Consider the following 18,851-nt stretch of genomic DNA (forward strand, 5'->3'; position numbering starts at 1 on the left):
ACTGCATTCAATCGGGATGCCTTGGGCCTCACTGCATGGACTCCACTGCATACAATCGGGATCCATTGTGCCACAATGCATGGAATCCTCTGCATTCAATGACGCTGCATGGAATCCACTGCATTCAATCGGGATGCTTTGGGCCATGCTGTATAAAATCCACTGCATCAATCATGCTGCATGGAATCCACTGCATTCAATCATGCTGCATAATATTCACTGCATTCAATAGTGTACCTTTTCTTCACACTGCATGAAATACACTGCATTCAATCACGCTGTATGGAATAAACTGCATTCAATCGGGATGCATTTAACCACGCTGCATGGATTACACTGCATTCAATGACGCTGCATGGAATCCACTGCATTCAATCGGGATGCTTTGGGCCATTCTGCATTAACTCCACTGCATTCAATAGGGTTCCCTTTCTTCATGCTGCATGGAATACACTGATATCAATCACGCTGCATGGAATCCACTGCATTCAATCAGGAGGCATTTTACCAAGCTGCATGGAATCCACTGCATTTAATCACGCTGCATGGAATCCACTGCATTCAATCAGGATGCATTTTTCCAGGGTGCATGGAATCCACTGCATTCAATAATGCTGCAGGAAACCACTGCATTCTATCATGCTGCATGGAATCCACTGCATTAAATAGGGTTCCATTTCTTCACCCTGCATGGAATCCACTGCATTCAATCACGCTGCATGTAAACCACTGCATTCAATCGGGATGCATTTAACCAGGCTGCATGGAATCCATGCATTCATCACGCTGCATGGACTCCACTGCATACAATCGGGATCCATTGCGCCACAAGGCATGGAATACTCTGCATTCAATCGGGATGCTTTGGGCCATGCTGCATAAAATCTACTGCATTCAATCATGCTGCATGAAATCCACTGCATTGAATGACGCTGCATAAAGTCCACTGCATTCAATAGGGTTCCATTTCTTCACACTTCATGGAATACTGCATTCAATCACGCTTCATGGAATCCACTGCATTCAATCGGGATGAATTTTACAACCCTGAATGGAGTACACTGCATTCAATCACAATGCATGGAATCCACTGCATTCCATCGGGATGCTTTGGGCCATGCCTCATAAAATCCACTGAATTCAATCGGGATGCCTTGGGCCTCGCTGCATGGACTCCACTGCATACAATCAGGATCCATTGCGCCACAATGCATGGAATCCTCGCATTCATTGACGCTGCATGTAATCCAATGTATTCAATCGGGATGCTTTGGGCCATGCTGCATAAAATCCACTACATTCAATCATGCTTCATGGAATCCACTGCACTCAATCATGCTGCATAAAATCCACTGCATACAATAGGGTTCCATAACTTCACACTGTATGGAATACACTTCATTCCATCACGCTGCATGGAATCCACTGCATTTAATCGGGATGCATTTTACCACGCTGCATGGATTACACTGCATTCAATCATGCTGCAGGGAATCCACTGTATTCAATCGGGATGTTTTGAGCCATGCTGCTTAAAATCCACTGCATTCAATCAGGATGCATTAGGCCTCGCTGCATGGACTCCACTGCATAAAATCTGGATCCATTGCGCAACAATGCATGGAATCCTCTGCATTCAATGACGCTGCATGGAATCCAGTGCATTCAATCGGGATGTTTTGGGCTATGCTGCATATAATCCACTGCATTCAATCGGGATGCCTTGGGCCTCACTGCATGGACTCCACTGCATACAATCGGGATCCATTGCGCCACAATGCATGGAATCCTCTGCATTCAATGACGCTGCATGGAATCCACTGCATTCAATCGGGATGCTTTGGGCCATGCTGTATAAAATCCACTGCATCAATCATGCTGCATGGATTCCACTGCATTCAATCATGCTGCATAATATTCACTGCATTCAATAGTGTACCTTTTCTTCACACTGCATGAAATACACTGCATTCAATCACGCTGTATGGAATAAACTGCATTCAATCGGGATGCATTTAACCACGCTGCATGGATTACACTGCATTCAATGACGCTGCATGGAATCCACTGCATTCAATCGGGATGCTTTGGGGCATGCTTCATGAAATCCACTGCATTCAATCATGCTGCATGGAATCCACTGCATTCAATAGGGTTCCATTTCTTCACGCTGCATGGAATCCACTGCATTCAATCACGCTGCATGGAATCCACTGCATTCAATCGGGATGCATTTTACCACGCTGCATGGAGTACACTGCATTCAATCACAATGCATGTAATCCACTGCATTCAATCTGGATGCATTGGGCCATGCTGCATAAAATCCACTGCATTCAATCGTGCTGCATAAAATCCACTGCATTCAATTGGGTTCCATTTCGTAACACTACATGGAATACACTGCATTCAATCACGCTGTATGGAATAAACTGCATTCAATCGGGATGCATTTAACCACGCTGCATGGATTACACTTCATTCAATCACAATGCATGGAATCCACTGCATTCTATCAGGATGCTTTGGGCCATGCTGCATAAAATCCACTGCATTCAATAGGGTTCCATTTCTTCACGCTGCATGGAATCCACTGCATTCAATAGGGTTCCATTCCTTCACGCTGCATGGAATCCACCTCATTCAATCGGGATGCATTTTACCACGCTGCATGGATTACACTGCATTCAATCGCAATGCATAGAATCCACTGCATTCAATCGGGGTGCATTTTACACCGCTGAATGAAATCCACTGCATTTAATCACGCTGCATGTAATCCATGGAATTTAATCGGGATTCATTTTACTAAGCTGTATGGAATCGACTGTATTTAATCACGCTGCATGGAATCAACTGCATTCAATCGGGATTCATTTTACAAGGCTGCATGGAGTTCACTGCATTCAATCACAATGCATGGAATCCACTGCATTCAATCGGGATAATTTGGGCCATGCTGCATAAAATCCACTGCATTCAATCATGCTGCATGGAATCCACTGCATTCGACCATGCTGAATAAAATCCCATGCATTAAATATAGTTCAATTTCTTCACGCTGCATGGAATCCACTGCATTCAATCAGAATCCATTTTACAACGCTGCATGTATTACACTGTTTCAATCACGCTGCATGGAATCCACTGCATTCAATCGGGATGCTTTCGGCCATGCTACATAAAATACACTGCATTCAATCATGCTGCATAATATCCGCTCCATAGTATCCCCTGCATTCATTCATGCTGTAAAAAAACCACTGCATTCAATAAGGTTCCATTTCTTCACGATGCATGTTATACACTGCATTCAATCATGCTGCATTTAATTCACTGCATTCAATCGGGATGCATTTTACCACGCTGCATGGATTAAACCGCATTCAATCACAATGCATGGAATCCACTGCATTCAATCGGGGTGATTTTGGCCATGCTGCATAAAATCCACTGCATTAGTTCGGGATGCATTGGGCCTCACTGCATGGACTCCACTGCATACAATCGGGATCCATTGCGCCAAAATGCATTGAATCTTCTGCATTCAATGACGCTGCATGGAATCCACTGCATTCAATCGGGATGCTTTGGGCCATGCTGCATAAAATCCACTGCATTCAATCATGCTGCATGGAATCCACTGCATTCAATCATGCTGCATAAAATTCACTGCATTCAATAGGGTTTCATTTTTTCATGCTGCATGGAATCCACTGCATTCAATCATGCTGCATGGAATCCAATGCATTCCATCGGGATGCATTTTACCAGGCTGCATGGAATTCACTGCATTCAATCAACATGCACGGAATCCACTGCATTCAATCGGGATGCATTTTACTAGGCTGCATGGAATCCTCTGCATTCAATGATGCTGCATGGAATCCACTGCATTCAATCGGGATGTATTTTAACACGCTGCGTGGTATCCACCGCAATGAATAACGCTGCATGGAATCCAATGCATTCAATCGGGATGAATTTTAAAAGTCCGCATGGAATCCAGTGCATTCAATCAGGAACCATTGCGTCTTGATGCATGGAATTAGTGCATTCAATGAGAATCAATTGCACCACACTGCATGAAATCCACTGACTCAATCGGGATGTTTTGGGCCATGCTGCATAAAATCCACTGCATTCAATAGGGTTTCATTTTTTCATGCTGCATGGAATCCACTGCATTCAATCATGCTGCATGGAATCCAATGCATTCCATCGGGATGCATTTTACCAGGCTGCATGGAATTCACTGCATTCAATCAACATGCACGGAATCCACTGCATTCAATCGGGATGCATTTTACTAGGCTGCATGGAATCCTCTGCATTCAATGATGCTGCATGGAATCCACTGCATTCAATCGGGATGTATTTTAACACGCTGCGTGGTATCCACCGCAATGAATAACGCTGCATGGAATCCAATGCATTCAATCGGGATGAATTTTAAAAGGCCGCATGGAATCCAGTGCATTCAATCAGGAACCATTGCGCCTTGATGCATGGAATTAGTGCATTCAATGAGAATCAATTGCACCACACTGCATGAAATCCACTGACTCAATCGGGATGTTTTGGGCCATGCTGCATAAAATCCACTGCATTCAACGGGATGCATTGGGCCTCGCTGAATGGACTCCACTGCATACAATCGGGATCCATTGCGCCAAAATGCAAGGAATCCTCTGCATTCAATGGCGCTGCATGGAATCCACTGCATTCAATCGGGATGCATTTTACCACGCTGCATGGATTACACTGCATTCAATCACAATGCATGGACTCCACCGCATAAAATCGGGATCCATTGCGCCACAATGCATGGAATCCTCTGCATTCAATGACGCTGCATGGAATCCACTGCATTCAAAAGGGATGGTTTGGGCCATGCTGCATAAAATCCACTGCATTCAATCGGGATGCATTGGGCCTCTCTGCATGGACTCCACAGCATTACATCTGGCTGCATGGACTCCACTGCATTATATCTCGCTGCATGGAATCCTCTGCATTCAATGACGCTGCATGGAATCCACTGCATTCAATCGGGATGCATTTTACCAGGCTGCATGGAATCCACTGCATTCAATCGGGATGCATTGGGCCTCACTGCATGGACTCCACTGCATTCAATCGGGATCCATTGCACCACAATGAATGGAATCCTCTGCATTCAATGATGCTACATGTAATCCACTGCTACCAATCGGGATGCATTTTACCAGGCTTCATGGAATGCACTGCATTCAATCACGCTGCATGGAATCCACTGCTTTCAATCGGGATTCATTTTACCATGCTGCATGGATTACACTGCATTCAATCACAATGCATGGAATCCACTGCATTCAATGAAGCTGCATGGAATCCACTGCATTCAATCGGGATGCTTTGGGCCAGGCTGAATAAAATCCACTGCATTCACTCGGGATGCATGGGCCTCGCTGCATGGACTCCACTGCATTAAATCTCGCTGCATGGAATCCTCTGCATTCAATGACGCTACATGGAATCCACTGCGCTCAATCAGGATGCATTTTACAACGCTGCATGTATTACAATGCATTCAATCACAATGCATGGAATCCACTGCATTCAATCGGGATGCTTTCAGCCATGCTGCATAAAATCCACTACATTCAATTGGGATGCATTGGGTCTCACTGCATGGACTCCACCGCATAAAATCGGGATCCATTGCGCAACAATGCATGGAATCCTCTGCATTCAATGACGCTGCATTGAATCCACTGCATTCAATCGGGATGCTTTGGGCCATTCTGCATTAACTCCACTGCATTCAATAGGGTTCCCTTTCTTCATGCTGCATGGAATACACTGATATCAATCACGCTGCATGGAATCCACTGCATTCAATCAGGAGGCATTTTACCAAGCTGCATGGAATCCACTGCATTTAATCACGCTGCATGGAATCCACTGCATTCAATCAGGATGCATTTTTCCAGGGTGCATGGAATCCACTGCATTCAATAATGCTGCAGGAAACCACTGCATTCTATCATGCTGCATGGAATCCACTGCATTAAATAGGGTTCCATTTCTTCACCCTGCATGGAATCCACTGCATTCAATCACGCTGCATGTAAACCACTGCATTCAATCGGGATGCATTTAACCAGGCTGCATGGAATCCATGCATTCATCACGCTGCATGGACTCCACTGCATACAATCGGGATCCATTGCGCCACAAGGCATGGAATACTCTGCATTCAATCGGGATGCTTTGGGCCATGCTGCATAAAATCTACTGCATTCAATCATGCTGCATGAAATCCACTGCATTGAATGACGCTGCATAAAATCCACTGCATTCAATAGGGTTCCATTTCTTCACACTTCATGGAATACTGCATTCAATCACGCTTCATGGAATCCACTGCATTCAATCGGGATGAATTTTACAACCCTGAATGGAGTACACTGCATTCAATCACAATGCATGGAATCCACTGCATTCCATCGGGATGCTTTGGGCCATGCCTCATAAAATCCACTGAATTCAATCGGGATGCCTTGGGCCTCGCTGCATGGACTCCACTGCATACAATCAGGATCCATTGCGCCACAATGCATGGAATCCTCGCATTCATTGACGCTGCATGTAATCCAATGTATTCAATCGGGATGCTTTGAGCCATGCTGCATAAAATCCACTACATTCAATCATGCTTCATGGAATCCACTGCACTCAATCATGCTGCATAAAATCCACTGCATACAATAGGGTTCCATAACTTCACACTGTATGGAATACACTTCATTCCATCACGCTGCATGGAATCCACTGCATTTAATCGGGATGCATTTTACCACGCTGCATGGATTACACTGCATTCAATCATGCTGCAGGGAATCCACTGTATTCAATCGGGATGTTTTGAGCCATGCTGCTTAAAATCCACTGCATTCAATCAGGATGCATTAGGCCTCGCTGCATGGACTCCACTGCATAAAATCTGGATCCATTGCGCAACAATGCATGGAATCCTCTGCATTCAATGACGCTGCATGGAATCCACTGCATTCAATCGGGATGTTTTGGGCCATGCTGCATATAATCCACTGCATTCAATCGGGATGCCTTGGGCCTCACTGCATGGACTCCACTGCATACAATCGGGATCCATTGCGCCACAATGCATGGAATCCTCTGCATTCAATGACGCTGCATGGAATCCACTGCATTCAATCGGGATGCTTTGGGCCATGCTGTATAAAATCCACTGCATCAATCATGCTGCATGGAATCCACTGCATTCAATCATGCTGCATAATATTCACTGCATTCAATAGTGTACCTTTTCTTCACACTGCATGAAATACACTGCATTCAATCACGCTGTATGGAATAAACTGCATTCAATCGGGATGCATTTAACCACGCTGCATGGATTACACTGCATTCAATGACGCTGCATGGAATCCACTGCATTCAATCGGGATGCTTTGGGGCATGCTTCATGAAATCCACTGCATTCAATCATGCTGCATGGAATCCACTGCATTCAATAGGGTTCCATTTCTTCACGCTGAATGGAATACAGTGCATGCAATCACGCTGCATTGACTCCACTTGATAAAATCGGGATCCATTGCGCCACAATGCATGGAATCCTCTGAATTCAATGACGCTGCATGGAATCCACTGCAATCAATCGGGATGCTTTGGGCCATGGTGCATAAAATCCACTGCATGCAATCATGCTGCATGGAATCCACTGCATTCAATAGGGTTCCATTGCTTCACGCTGCATGGAATCCACTGCATTCAATCACGCTGCATGGAATCCACTGCATTCAATCGGGATGCATTTTACCACGCTGCATGGAGTACACTGCATTCAATCACAATGCATGTAATCCACTGCATTCAATCTGGATGCATTGGGCCATGCTGCATAAAATCCACTGCATTCAATCGTGCTGCATAAAATCCACTGCATTCAATTGGGTTCCATTTCGTAACACTACATGGAATACACTGCATTCAATCACGCTGTATGGAATAAACTGCATTCAATCGGGATGCATTTAACCACGCTGCATGGATTACACTTCATTCAATCACAATGCATGGAATCCACTGCATTCTATCAGGATGCTTTGGGCCATGCTGCATAAAATCCACTGCATTCAATAGGGTTCCATTTCTTCATGCTGCATGGAATCCACTGCATTCAATAGGGTTCCATTCCTTCACGCTGCATGGAATCCACCTCATTCAATCGGGATGCATTTTACCATGCTGCATGGATTACACTGCATTCAATCGCAATGCATAGAATCCACTGCATTCAATCGGGGTGCATTTTACACCGCTGAATGAAATCCACTGCATTTAATCACGCTCCATGTAATCCATGGAATTTAATCGGGATTCATTTTACTAAGCTGTATGGAATCGACTGTATTTAATCACGCTGCATGGAATCAACTGCATTCAATCGGGATTCATTTTACAAGGCTGCATGGAGTTCACTGCATTCAATCACAATGCATGGAATCCACTGCATTCAATCGGGATAATTTGGGCCATGCTGCATAAAATCCACTGCATTCAATCATGCTGCATGGAATCCACTGCATTCGACCATGCTGAATAAAATCCCATGCATTAAATATAGTTCAATTTCTTCACGCTGCATGGAATCCACTGCATTCAATCAGAATCCATTTTACAACGCTGCATGTATTACACTGTTTCAATCACGCTGCATGGAATCCACTGCATTCAATCGGGATGCTTTCGGCCATGCTACATAAAATACACTGCATTCAATCATGCTGCATAATATCCGCTCCATAGTATCCCCTGCATTCATTCATGCTGTAAAAAAACCACTGCATTCAATAAGGTTCCATTTCTTCACGATGCATGTTATACACTGCATTCAATCATGCTGCATTTAATTCACTGCATTCAATCGGGATGCATTTTACCACGCTGCATGGATTAAACCGCATTCAATCACAATGCATGGAATCCACTGCATTCAATCGGGGTGATTTTGGCCATGCTGCATAAAATCCACTGCATTAGTTCGGGATGCATTGGGCCTCACTGCATGGACTCCACTGCATACAATCGGGATCCATTGCGCCAAAATGCATTGAATCTTCTGCATTCAATGACGCTGCATGGAATCCACTGCATTCAATCGGGATGCTTTGGGCCATGCTGCATAAAATCCACTGCATTCAATCATGCTGCATGGAATCCACTGCATTCAATCATGCTGCATAAAATTCACTGCATTCAATAGGGTTTCATTTTTTCATGCTGCATGGAATCCACTGCATTCAATCATGCTGCATGGAATCCAATGCATTCCATCGGGATGCATTTTACCAGGCTGCATGGAATTCACTGCATTCAATCAACATGCACGGAATCCACTGCATTCAATCGGGATGCATTTTACTAGGCTGCATGGAATCCTCTGCATTCAATGATGCTGCATGGAATCCACTGCATTCAATCGGGATGTATTTTAACACGCTGCGTGGTATCCACCACAATGAATAACGCTGCATGGAATCCAATGCATTCAATCGGGATGAATTTTAAAAGGCCGCATGGAATCCAGTGCATTCAATCAGGAACCATTGCGCCTTGATGCATGGAATTAGTGCATTCAATGAGAATCAATTGCACCACACTGCATGAAATCCACTGACTCAATCGGGATGTTTTGGGCCATGCTGCATAAAATCCACTGCATTCAACGGGATGCATTGGGCCTCGCTGAATGGACTCCACTGCATACAATCGGGATCCATTGCGCCAAAATGCAAGGAATCCTCTGCATTCAATGGCGCTGCATGGAATCCACTGCATTCAATCGGGATGCATTTTACCACGCTGCATGGATTACACTGCATTCAATCACAATGCATGGACTCCACCGCATAAAATCGGGATCCATTGCGCCACAATGCATGGAATCCTCTGCATTCAATGACGCTGCATGGAATCCACTGCATTCAAAAGGGATGGTTTGGGCCATGCTGCATAAAATCCACTGCATTCCATCGGGATGCATTGGGCCTCTCTGCATGGACTCCACAGCATTACATCTGGCTGCATGGACTCCACTGCATTATATCTCGCTGCATGGAATCCTCTGCATTCAATGACGCTGCATGGAATCCACTGCATTCAATCGGGATGCATTTTACCAGGCTGCATGGAATCCACTGCATTCAATCGGGATGCATTGGGCCTCACTGCATGGACTCCACTGCATTCAATCGGGATCCATTGCACCAAAATGAATGGAATCCTCTGCATTCAATGACGCTACATGTAATCCACTGCTACCAATCGGGATGCATTTTACCAGGCTTCATGGAATGCACTGCATTCAATCACGCTGCATGGAATCCACTGCTTTCAATCGGGATTCATTTTACCATGCTGCATGGATTACACTGCATTCAATCACAATGCATGGAATCCACTGCATTCAATGAAGCTGCATGGAATCCACTGCATTCAATCGGGATGCTTTGGGCCAGGCTGAATAAAATCCACTGCATTCACTCGGGATGCATGGGCCTCGCTGCATGGACTCCACTGCATTAAATCTCGCTGCATGGAATCCTCTGCATTCAATGACGCTACATGGAATCCACTGCGCTCAATCAGGATGCATTTTACAACGCTGCATGTATTACAATGCATTCAATCACAATGCATGGAATCCACTGCATTCAATCGGGATGCTTTCAGCCATGCTGCATAAAATCCACTACATTCAATTGGGATGCATTGGGTCTCACTGCATGGACTCCACCGCATAAAATCGGGATCCATTGTGCAACAATGCATGGAATCCTCTGCATTCAATGACGCTGCATTGAATCCACTGCATTCAATCGGGATGCTTTGGGCCATTCTGCATAAACTCCACTGCATTCAATAGGGTTCCCTTTCTTCATGCTGCATGGAATACACTGATATCAATCACGCTGCATGGAATCCACTGCATTCAAACAGGAGGCATTTTACCAAGCTGCATGGAATCCACTGCATTTAATCACGCTGCATGGAATCCACTGCATTCAATCAGGATGCATTTTTCCAGGGTGCATGGAATCCACTGCATTCAATAATGCTGCAGGAAACCACTGCATTCTATCATGCTGCATGGAATCCACTGCATTAAATAGGGTTCCATTTCTTCACCCTGCATGGAATCCACTGCATTCAATCACGCTGCATGTAAACCACTGCATTCAATCGGGATGCATTTAACCAGGCTGCATGGAATCCATGCATTCATCACGCTGCATGGACTCCACTGCATACAATCGGGATCCATTGCGCCACAAGGCATGGAATACTCTGCATTCAATCGGGATGCTTTGGGCCATGCTGCATAAAATCTACTGCATTCAATCATGCTGCATGAAATCCACTGCATTGAATGACGCTGCATAAAATCCACTGCATTCAATAGGGTTCCATTTCTTCACACTTCATGGAATACTGCATTCAATCACGCTTCATGGAATCCACTGCATTCAATCGGGATGAATTTTACAACCCTGAATGGAGTACACTGCATTCAATCACAATGCATGGAATCCACTGCATTCCATCGGGATGCTTTGGGCCATGCCTCATAAAATCCACTGAATTCAATCGGGATGCCTTGGGCCTCGCTGCATGGACTCCACTGCATACAATCAGGATCCATTGCGCCACAATGCATGGAATCCTCGCATTCATTGACGCTGCATGTAATCCAATGTATTCAATCGGGATGCTTTGGGCCATGCTGCATAAAATCCACTACATTCAATCATGCTTCATGGAATCCACTGCACTCAATCATGCTGCATAAAATCCACTGCATACAATAGGGTTCCATAACTTCACACTGTATGGAATACACTTCATTCCATCACGCTGCATGGAATCCACTGCATTTAATCGGGATGCATTTTACCATGCTGCATGGATTACACTGCATTCAATCATGCTGCAGGGAATCCACTGTATTCAATCGGGATGTTTTGAGCCATGCTGCTTAAAATCCACTGCATTCAATCAGGATGCATTTGGCCTCGCTGCATGGACTCCACTGCATAAAATCTGGATCCATTGCGCAACAATGCATGGAATCCTCTGCATTCAATGACGCTGCATGGAATCCACTGCATTCAATCGGGATGTTTTGGGCCATGCTGCATATAATCCACTGCATTCAATCGGGATGCCTTGGGCCTCACTGCATGGACTCCACTGCATGCAATCGGGATCCATTGCGCCACAATGCATGGAATCCTCTGCATTCAATGACGCTGCATGGAATCCACTGCATTCAATCGGGATGCTTTGGGCCATGCTGTATAAAATCCACTGCATCAATCATGCTGCATGGAATCCACTGCATTCAATCATGCTGCATAATATTCACTGCATTCAATAGTGTACCTTTTCTTCACACTGCATGAAATACACTGCATTCAATCACGCTGTATGGAATAAACTGCATTCAATCGGGATGCATTTAACCACGCTGCATGGATTACACTGCATTCAATGACGCTGCATGGAATCCACTGCATTCAATCGGGATGCTTTGGGGCATGCTTCATGAAATCCACTGCATTCAATCATGCTGCACGGAATCCACTGCATTCAATAGGGTTCCATTTCTTCACGCTGAATGGAATACAGTGCATGCAATCACGCTGCATTGACTCCACTTGATAAAATCGGGATCCATTGCGCCACAATGCATGGAATCCTCTGAATTCAATGACGCTGCATGGAATCCACTGCAATCAATCGGGATGCTTTGGGCCATGGTGAATAAAATCCACTGCATGCAATCATGCTGCATGGAATCCACTGCATTCAATAGGGTTCCATTGCTTCACGCTGCATGGAATCCACTGCATTCAATCACGCTGCATGGAATCCACTGCATTCAATCGGGATTCATTGGGCCATGCTGCATAAAATCCACTGCATTCAATTGTGCTGCATAAAATCCACTGCATTCAATTGGGTTCCATTTCGTAACACTACATGGAATACACTGCATTCAATCACGCTGTATGGAATAAACTGCATTCAATCGGGATGCATTTAACCACGCTGCATGGATTACACTTCATTCAATCACAATGCATGGAATCCACTGCATTCTATCAGGATGCTTTGGGCCATGCTGCATAAAATCCACTGCATTCAATAGGGTTCCATTTCTTCACGCTGCATGGAATCCACTGCATTCAATAGGGTTCCATTCCTTCACGCTGCATGGAATCCACCTCATTCAATCGGGATGCATTTTACCACGCTGCATGGATTACACTGCATTCAATCGCTATGCATAGAATCCACTGCATTCAATCGGGGTGCATTTTACACCGCTGAATGAAATCCACTGCATTTAATCACGCTGCATGTAATGCATGGAATTTAATCGGGATTCATTTTACTAAGCTGTATGGAATCGACTGTATTTAATCACGCTGCATGGAATCAACTGCATTCAATCGGGATTCATTTTACAAGGCTGCATGGAGTTCACTGCATTCAATCACAATGCATGGAATCCACTGCATTCAATCGGGATAATTTGGGCCATGCTGCATAAAATCCACTGCATTCAATCATGCTGCATGGAATCCACTGCATTCGACCATGCTGAATAAAATCCCATGCATTAAATATAGTTCAATTTCTTCACGCTGCATGGAATCCACTGCATTCAATCAGAATCCATTTTACATGTATTACACTGTTTCAATCACGCTGCATGGAATCCACTGCATTCAATCGGGATGCTTTCGGCCATGCTACATAAAATACACTGCATTCAATCATGCTGCATAATATCCGCTCCATAGTATCCCCTGCATTCATTCATGCTGTAAAAAAACCACTGCATTCAATAAGGTTCCATTTCTTCACGATGCATGTTATACACTGCATTCAATCATGCTGCATTTAATTCACTGCATTCAATCGGGATGCATTTTACCACGCTGCATGGATTAAACCGCATTCAATCACAATGCATGGAATCCACTGCATTCAATCGGGGTGATTTTGGCCATGCTGCATAAAATCCACTGCATTAGTTCGGGATGCATTGGGCCTCACTGCATGGACTCCACTGCATACAATCGGGATCCATTGCGCCAAAATGCATTGAATCTTCTGCATTCAATGACGCTGCATGGAATCCACTGCATTCAATCGGGATGCTTTGGGCCATGCTGCATAAAATCCACTGCATTCAATCATGCTGCATGGAATCCACTGCATTCAATCGGGATGCATTTTACCACGCTGCAAGGATTACACTTCATTCAATCACAATGCATGGAATCCAATGCATTCAATCGGGATGCTTTGGGCCATGCTGCATGGACCCCACTGCATAAAATCGGGATCCATTGCGCCAAAATGCGAGGAATCATCTGCATTTAATGACGCTGCATCGAATCCACTGCATTCGATCGGGATCCATTTTACCACGCAGCGTGGATTACACTGCTTTCAATCACAATGCATGGAATTCACTGTATTCAATCGGGATGCTTTGGGCCATACTGCATAAAATCCACTGCATTCAATCTTGCTGCAAGGAATCCAATGCATTCAATCATGCTGCATAAAATCCATGCATTCAAGAGGGTTCCAATTCTTCACACTGCATGGAATCCACTGCATTCAATCACATTGCATGGAATCCACTGCATTCAATCGGGATGCATTTTACATCGCTGCATATATGACACTGCATTGAATCGCAATGCATAGAATACACTGCATTCAATCGGGAAGCATTTTACACCACTGCATGGAATCCACTGCATTTAATCACGCTGCATGTAATCCATCGAATTTAATCGGGATTCATTTTACTAAGCTGTATGTCATTGACTGCATTTGATCACGCTGCATGGAATCCACTGCATTCAATTGGGATTCATTTTACAAGGCTGCATGGAGTTCACTGCATTCAATCACAATACATGGAATCCACTGCATTCAATCGGGATGCTTTGGGCCATGCTGCATAAAATCCACTGCATTCAATTGGGTTCCATGTCTTCACTCTGCATGGAATACACTGCATTCAATCACGCTGCATGGAATCCCCTGCATTCAATCGGGATGCATTCTACCTTGCTGCATGGAGTTCACTGCATCCAATCACAATGCATGGAATCCACTGCATTCAATCGGGTGCTTTGGGCCATGCTGCATAAAATCCACTGCATTCAATCATGCTGCATGGAATCCACTGCATTCAATCGGGATGCATTTTACCACGCTGCATGGATTACACTTCATTCAATCACAATGCATGGAATCCACTGCATTCTATCGGGATGCATTGGGCCATGCTGCATATAATCCACTTCATTTAATCGGGATGCTTTGGGCCATGCTGCATAAAATCCACTGCATTCAATCATGCTGCATGGAATCCACTGCATTCAATCGGGATGCAATTTACCAGGCTGAATGGAGTACACTGCATTAAATCATGCTGCATGGAATCCCCTGCATTCAATCGGGATGCTTTGGGCCATGATGCAAAAAAATCCACTGCATTCAATCGGGATGCATTGGGCCTCGCTTCATGGACTCCAGTGCATACAGTCGGGATCCATTGCACCACAATGCATGGAATCCTCTGCATTCAATGACGCTGCATGGAATCCACTGCATTCAATCGGGATGCTTTGGGCCATGCCTCATAAAATCCACTTCATTCAATGACGCTGCATGGAATCGACTGCATTCAATCATGCTGCATATAATCCACTGCTTACAATAGAGTTCAATTTCTTCACGCTGCATGGAATCCACTGCATTCAATCACGCTGCATGGAATCCACTGCATTCAATCGGGATGCATGTTACCACGCTGCATGGAGTAAACTACATTCAATCAAAATGCATGGAATCCACTGCATTCAATCGGGATGCTTTGGGCCATGCTGCATACAATCCACTGCATTCAATCGGGATGCATTGGGCCTCACTGCATGGACTCCACTGCATATAATCGGGATCCATTACACCACAATGCATGGAATCATCTGCATTCAATGACGCTGCATGGAATCCACTGCATTCAATCGGGATGCATTTTACCAGGCTGCATGGAATCCATGCATTCATCACGCTGCATGGACTCCACTGCATACAATCGGGATCCATTGCGCGACAATGCATGGAATCCTCTGCATTCAATCAGGATGCTTTGGGCCATGCTGCATAAAATCCACTGCATTCAATCATGCTCCATTAAATCCACTGCATTCAATCAGGCTGCATAAAATACACTGCATTCAATAGGGTTCCATTACTTCACACTTCATGGAATACACTGCATTCAATCACGCTGCATGGAATCACCTGCATTCAATCGGGATGCATTCTACATTGCTGCATGGAGTTCACTGCATTCAATCACAATGCATGGAATCCACTGCATTCAATCGGGATGCTTTGGGCCATGCCTCATAAAATCCACTGCATTCAACGACGCTGCTTGGAATCCACCGAATTTAATTGGGATACATTATACTAAGCTGTATCGAATCCACTGCATTCAATCAGGATGCATTTTACCATATTGCATGGAGTTCACTGCATTCAATCATGCTACACGTAATCCACTGCATTCAATCAGGATGCTTTGGGCCATGCTTCATAAAATCCACTGCATTAAATCATGCTGCACGTAATCCACTGCATTCAATCGGGATGCATTTTACCAGGCTGCATGGAATCCACTGCATTCAATCGGGATGCATTGGGCCTCACTGCATGGACTCCACTGCATTCAATCGGGATCCATTGCACCACAATGAATGGAATCCTCTGCATTCAATGACGCTACATGTAATCCACTGCTACCAATCGGGATGCCTTTTACCAGGCTTCATGGAATGCACTGCATTCAATCACGCTGCATGGAATCCACTGCTTTCAATCGGTATTCATTTTACCACGCTGCATGGATTACACTGCATTCAATCACAATGCATGGAATCCTCTGCATTCAATGGCGCTGCATGGAATCCACTGCATTCAATCGGGATGCATTTTACCACGCTGCATGGATTACACTGCATTCAATCACAATGCATGGACTCCACCGCATAAAATCGGGATCCATTGCGCCACAATGCATGGAATCCTCTGCATTCAATGACGCTGCATGGAATCCACTGCATTCAAAAGGGATGGTTTGGGCCATGCTGCATAAAATCCACTGCATTCAATCGGGATGCATTGGGCCTCTCTGCATGGACTCCACAGCATTACATCTGGCTGCATGGACTCCACTGCATTATATCTCGCTGCATGGAATCCTCTGCATTCAATGACGCTGCATGGAATCCACTGCATTCAATCGGGATGCATTTTACCAGGCTGCATGGAATCCACTGCATTCAATCGGGATGCATTGGGCCTCACTGCATGGACTCCACTGCATTCAATCGGGATCCATTGCACCACAATGAATGGAATCCTCTGCATTCAATGACGCTACATGTAATCCACTGCTACCAATCAGGATGCATTTTACCAGGCTTCATGGAATGCACTGCATTCAATCACGCTGCATGGAATCCACTGCTTTCAATCGGAATTCATTTTACCACGCTGCATGGATTACACTGCATTCAATCACAATGCATGGAATCCACTGCATTCAATGAAGCTGCATGGAATCCACTGCATTCAATCGGGATGCTTTGGGCCAGGCTGAATAAAATCCACTGCATTCACTCGGGATGCATGGGCCTCGCTGCATGGACTCCACTGCATTAAATCTCGCTGCATGGAATCCTCTGCATTCAATGACGCTACATGGAATCCACTGCGCTCAATCAGGATGCATTTTACAACGCTGCATGTATTACAATGCATTCAATCACAATGCATGGAATCCACTGCATTCAATCGGGATGCTTTCAGCCATGCTGCATAAAATCCACTACATTCAATTGGGATGCATTGGGTCTCACTGCATGGACTCCACCGCATAAAATCGGGATCCATTGCGCAACAATGCATGGAATCCTCTGCATTCAATGACGCTGCATTGAATCCACTGCATTCAATCGGGATGCTTTGGGCCATTCTGCATTAACTCCACTGCATTCAATAGGGTTCCCTTTCTTCATGCTGCATGGAATACACTGATATCAATCACGCTGCATGGAATCCACTGCATTCAATCAGGAGGCATTTTACCAAGCTGCATGGAATCCACTGCATTTAATCACGCTGCATGGAATCCACTGCATTCAATCAGGATGCATTTTTCCAGGGTGCATGGAATCCACTGCATTCAATAATGCTGCAGGAAACCACTGCATTCTATCATGCTGCATGGAATCCACTGCATTAAATAGGGTTCCATTTCTTCACCCTGCATGGAATCCACTGCATTCAATCACGCTGCATGTAAACCACTGCATTCAATCGGGATGCATTTAACCAGGCTGCATGGAATCCATGCATTCATCACGCTGCATGGACTCCACTGCATACAATCGGGATCCATTGCGCCACAAGGCATGGAATACTCTGCATTCAATCGGGATGCTTTGGGCCATGCTGCATAAAATCTACTGCATTCAATCATGCTGCATGAAATCCACTGCATTGAATGACGCTGCATAAAATCCACTGCATTCAATAGGGTTCCATTTCTTCACACTTCATGGAATACTGCATTCAATCACGCTTCATGGAATCCACTGCATTCAATCGGGATGAATTTTACAACCCTGAATGGAGTACACTGCATTCAATCACAA

The sequence above is a fragment of the Sus scrofa genome, chromosome 18 (genome assembly GCF_054392235.1).
Source record: "Sus scrofa isolate SSC_HxYL_T2T_F1_AM1 chromosome 18, Sscrofa_HxYL_maternal_Yorkshire_Landrace_v2.0, whole genome shotgun sequence".
Taxonomy (NCBI): Eukaryota; Metazoa; Chordata; class Mammalia; order Artiodactyla; family Suidae; genus Sus; species Sus scrofa.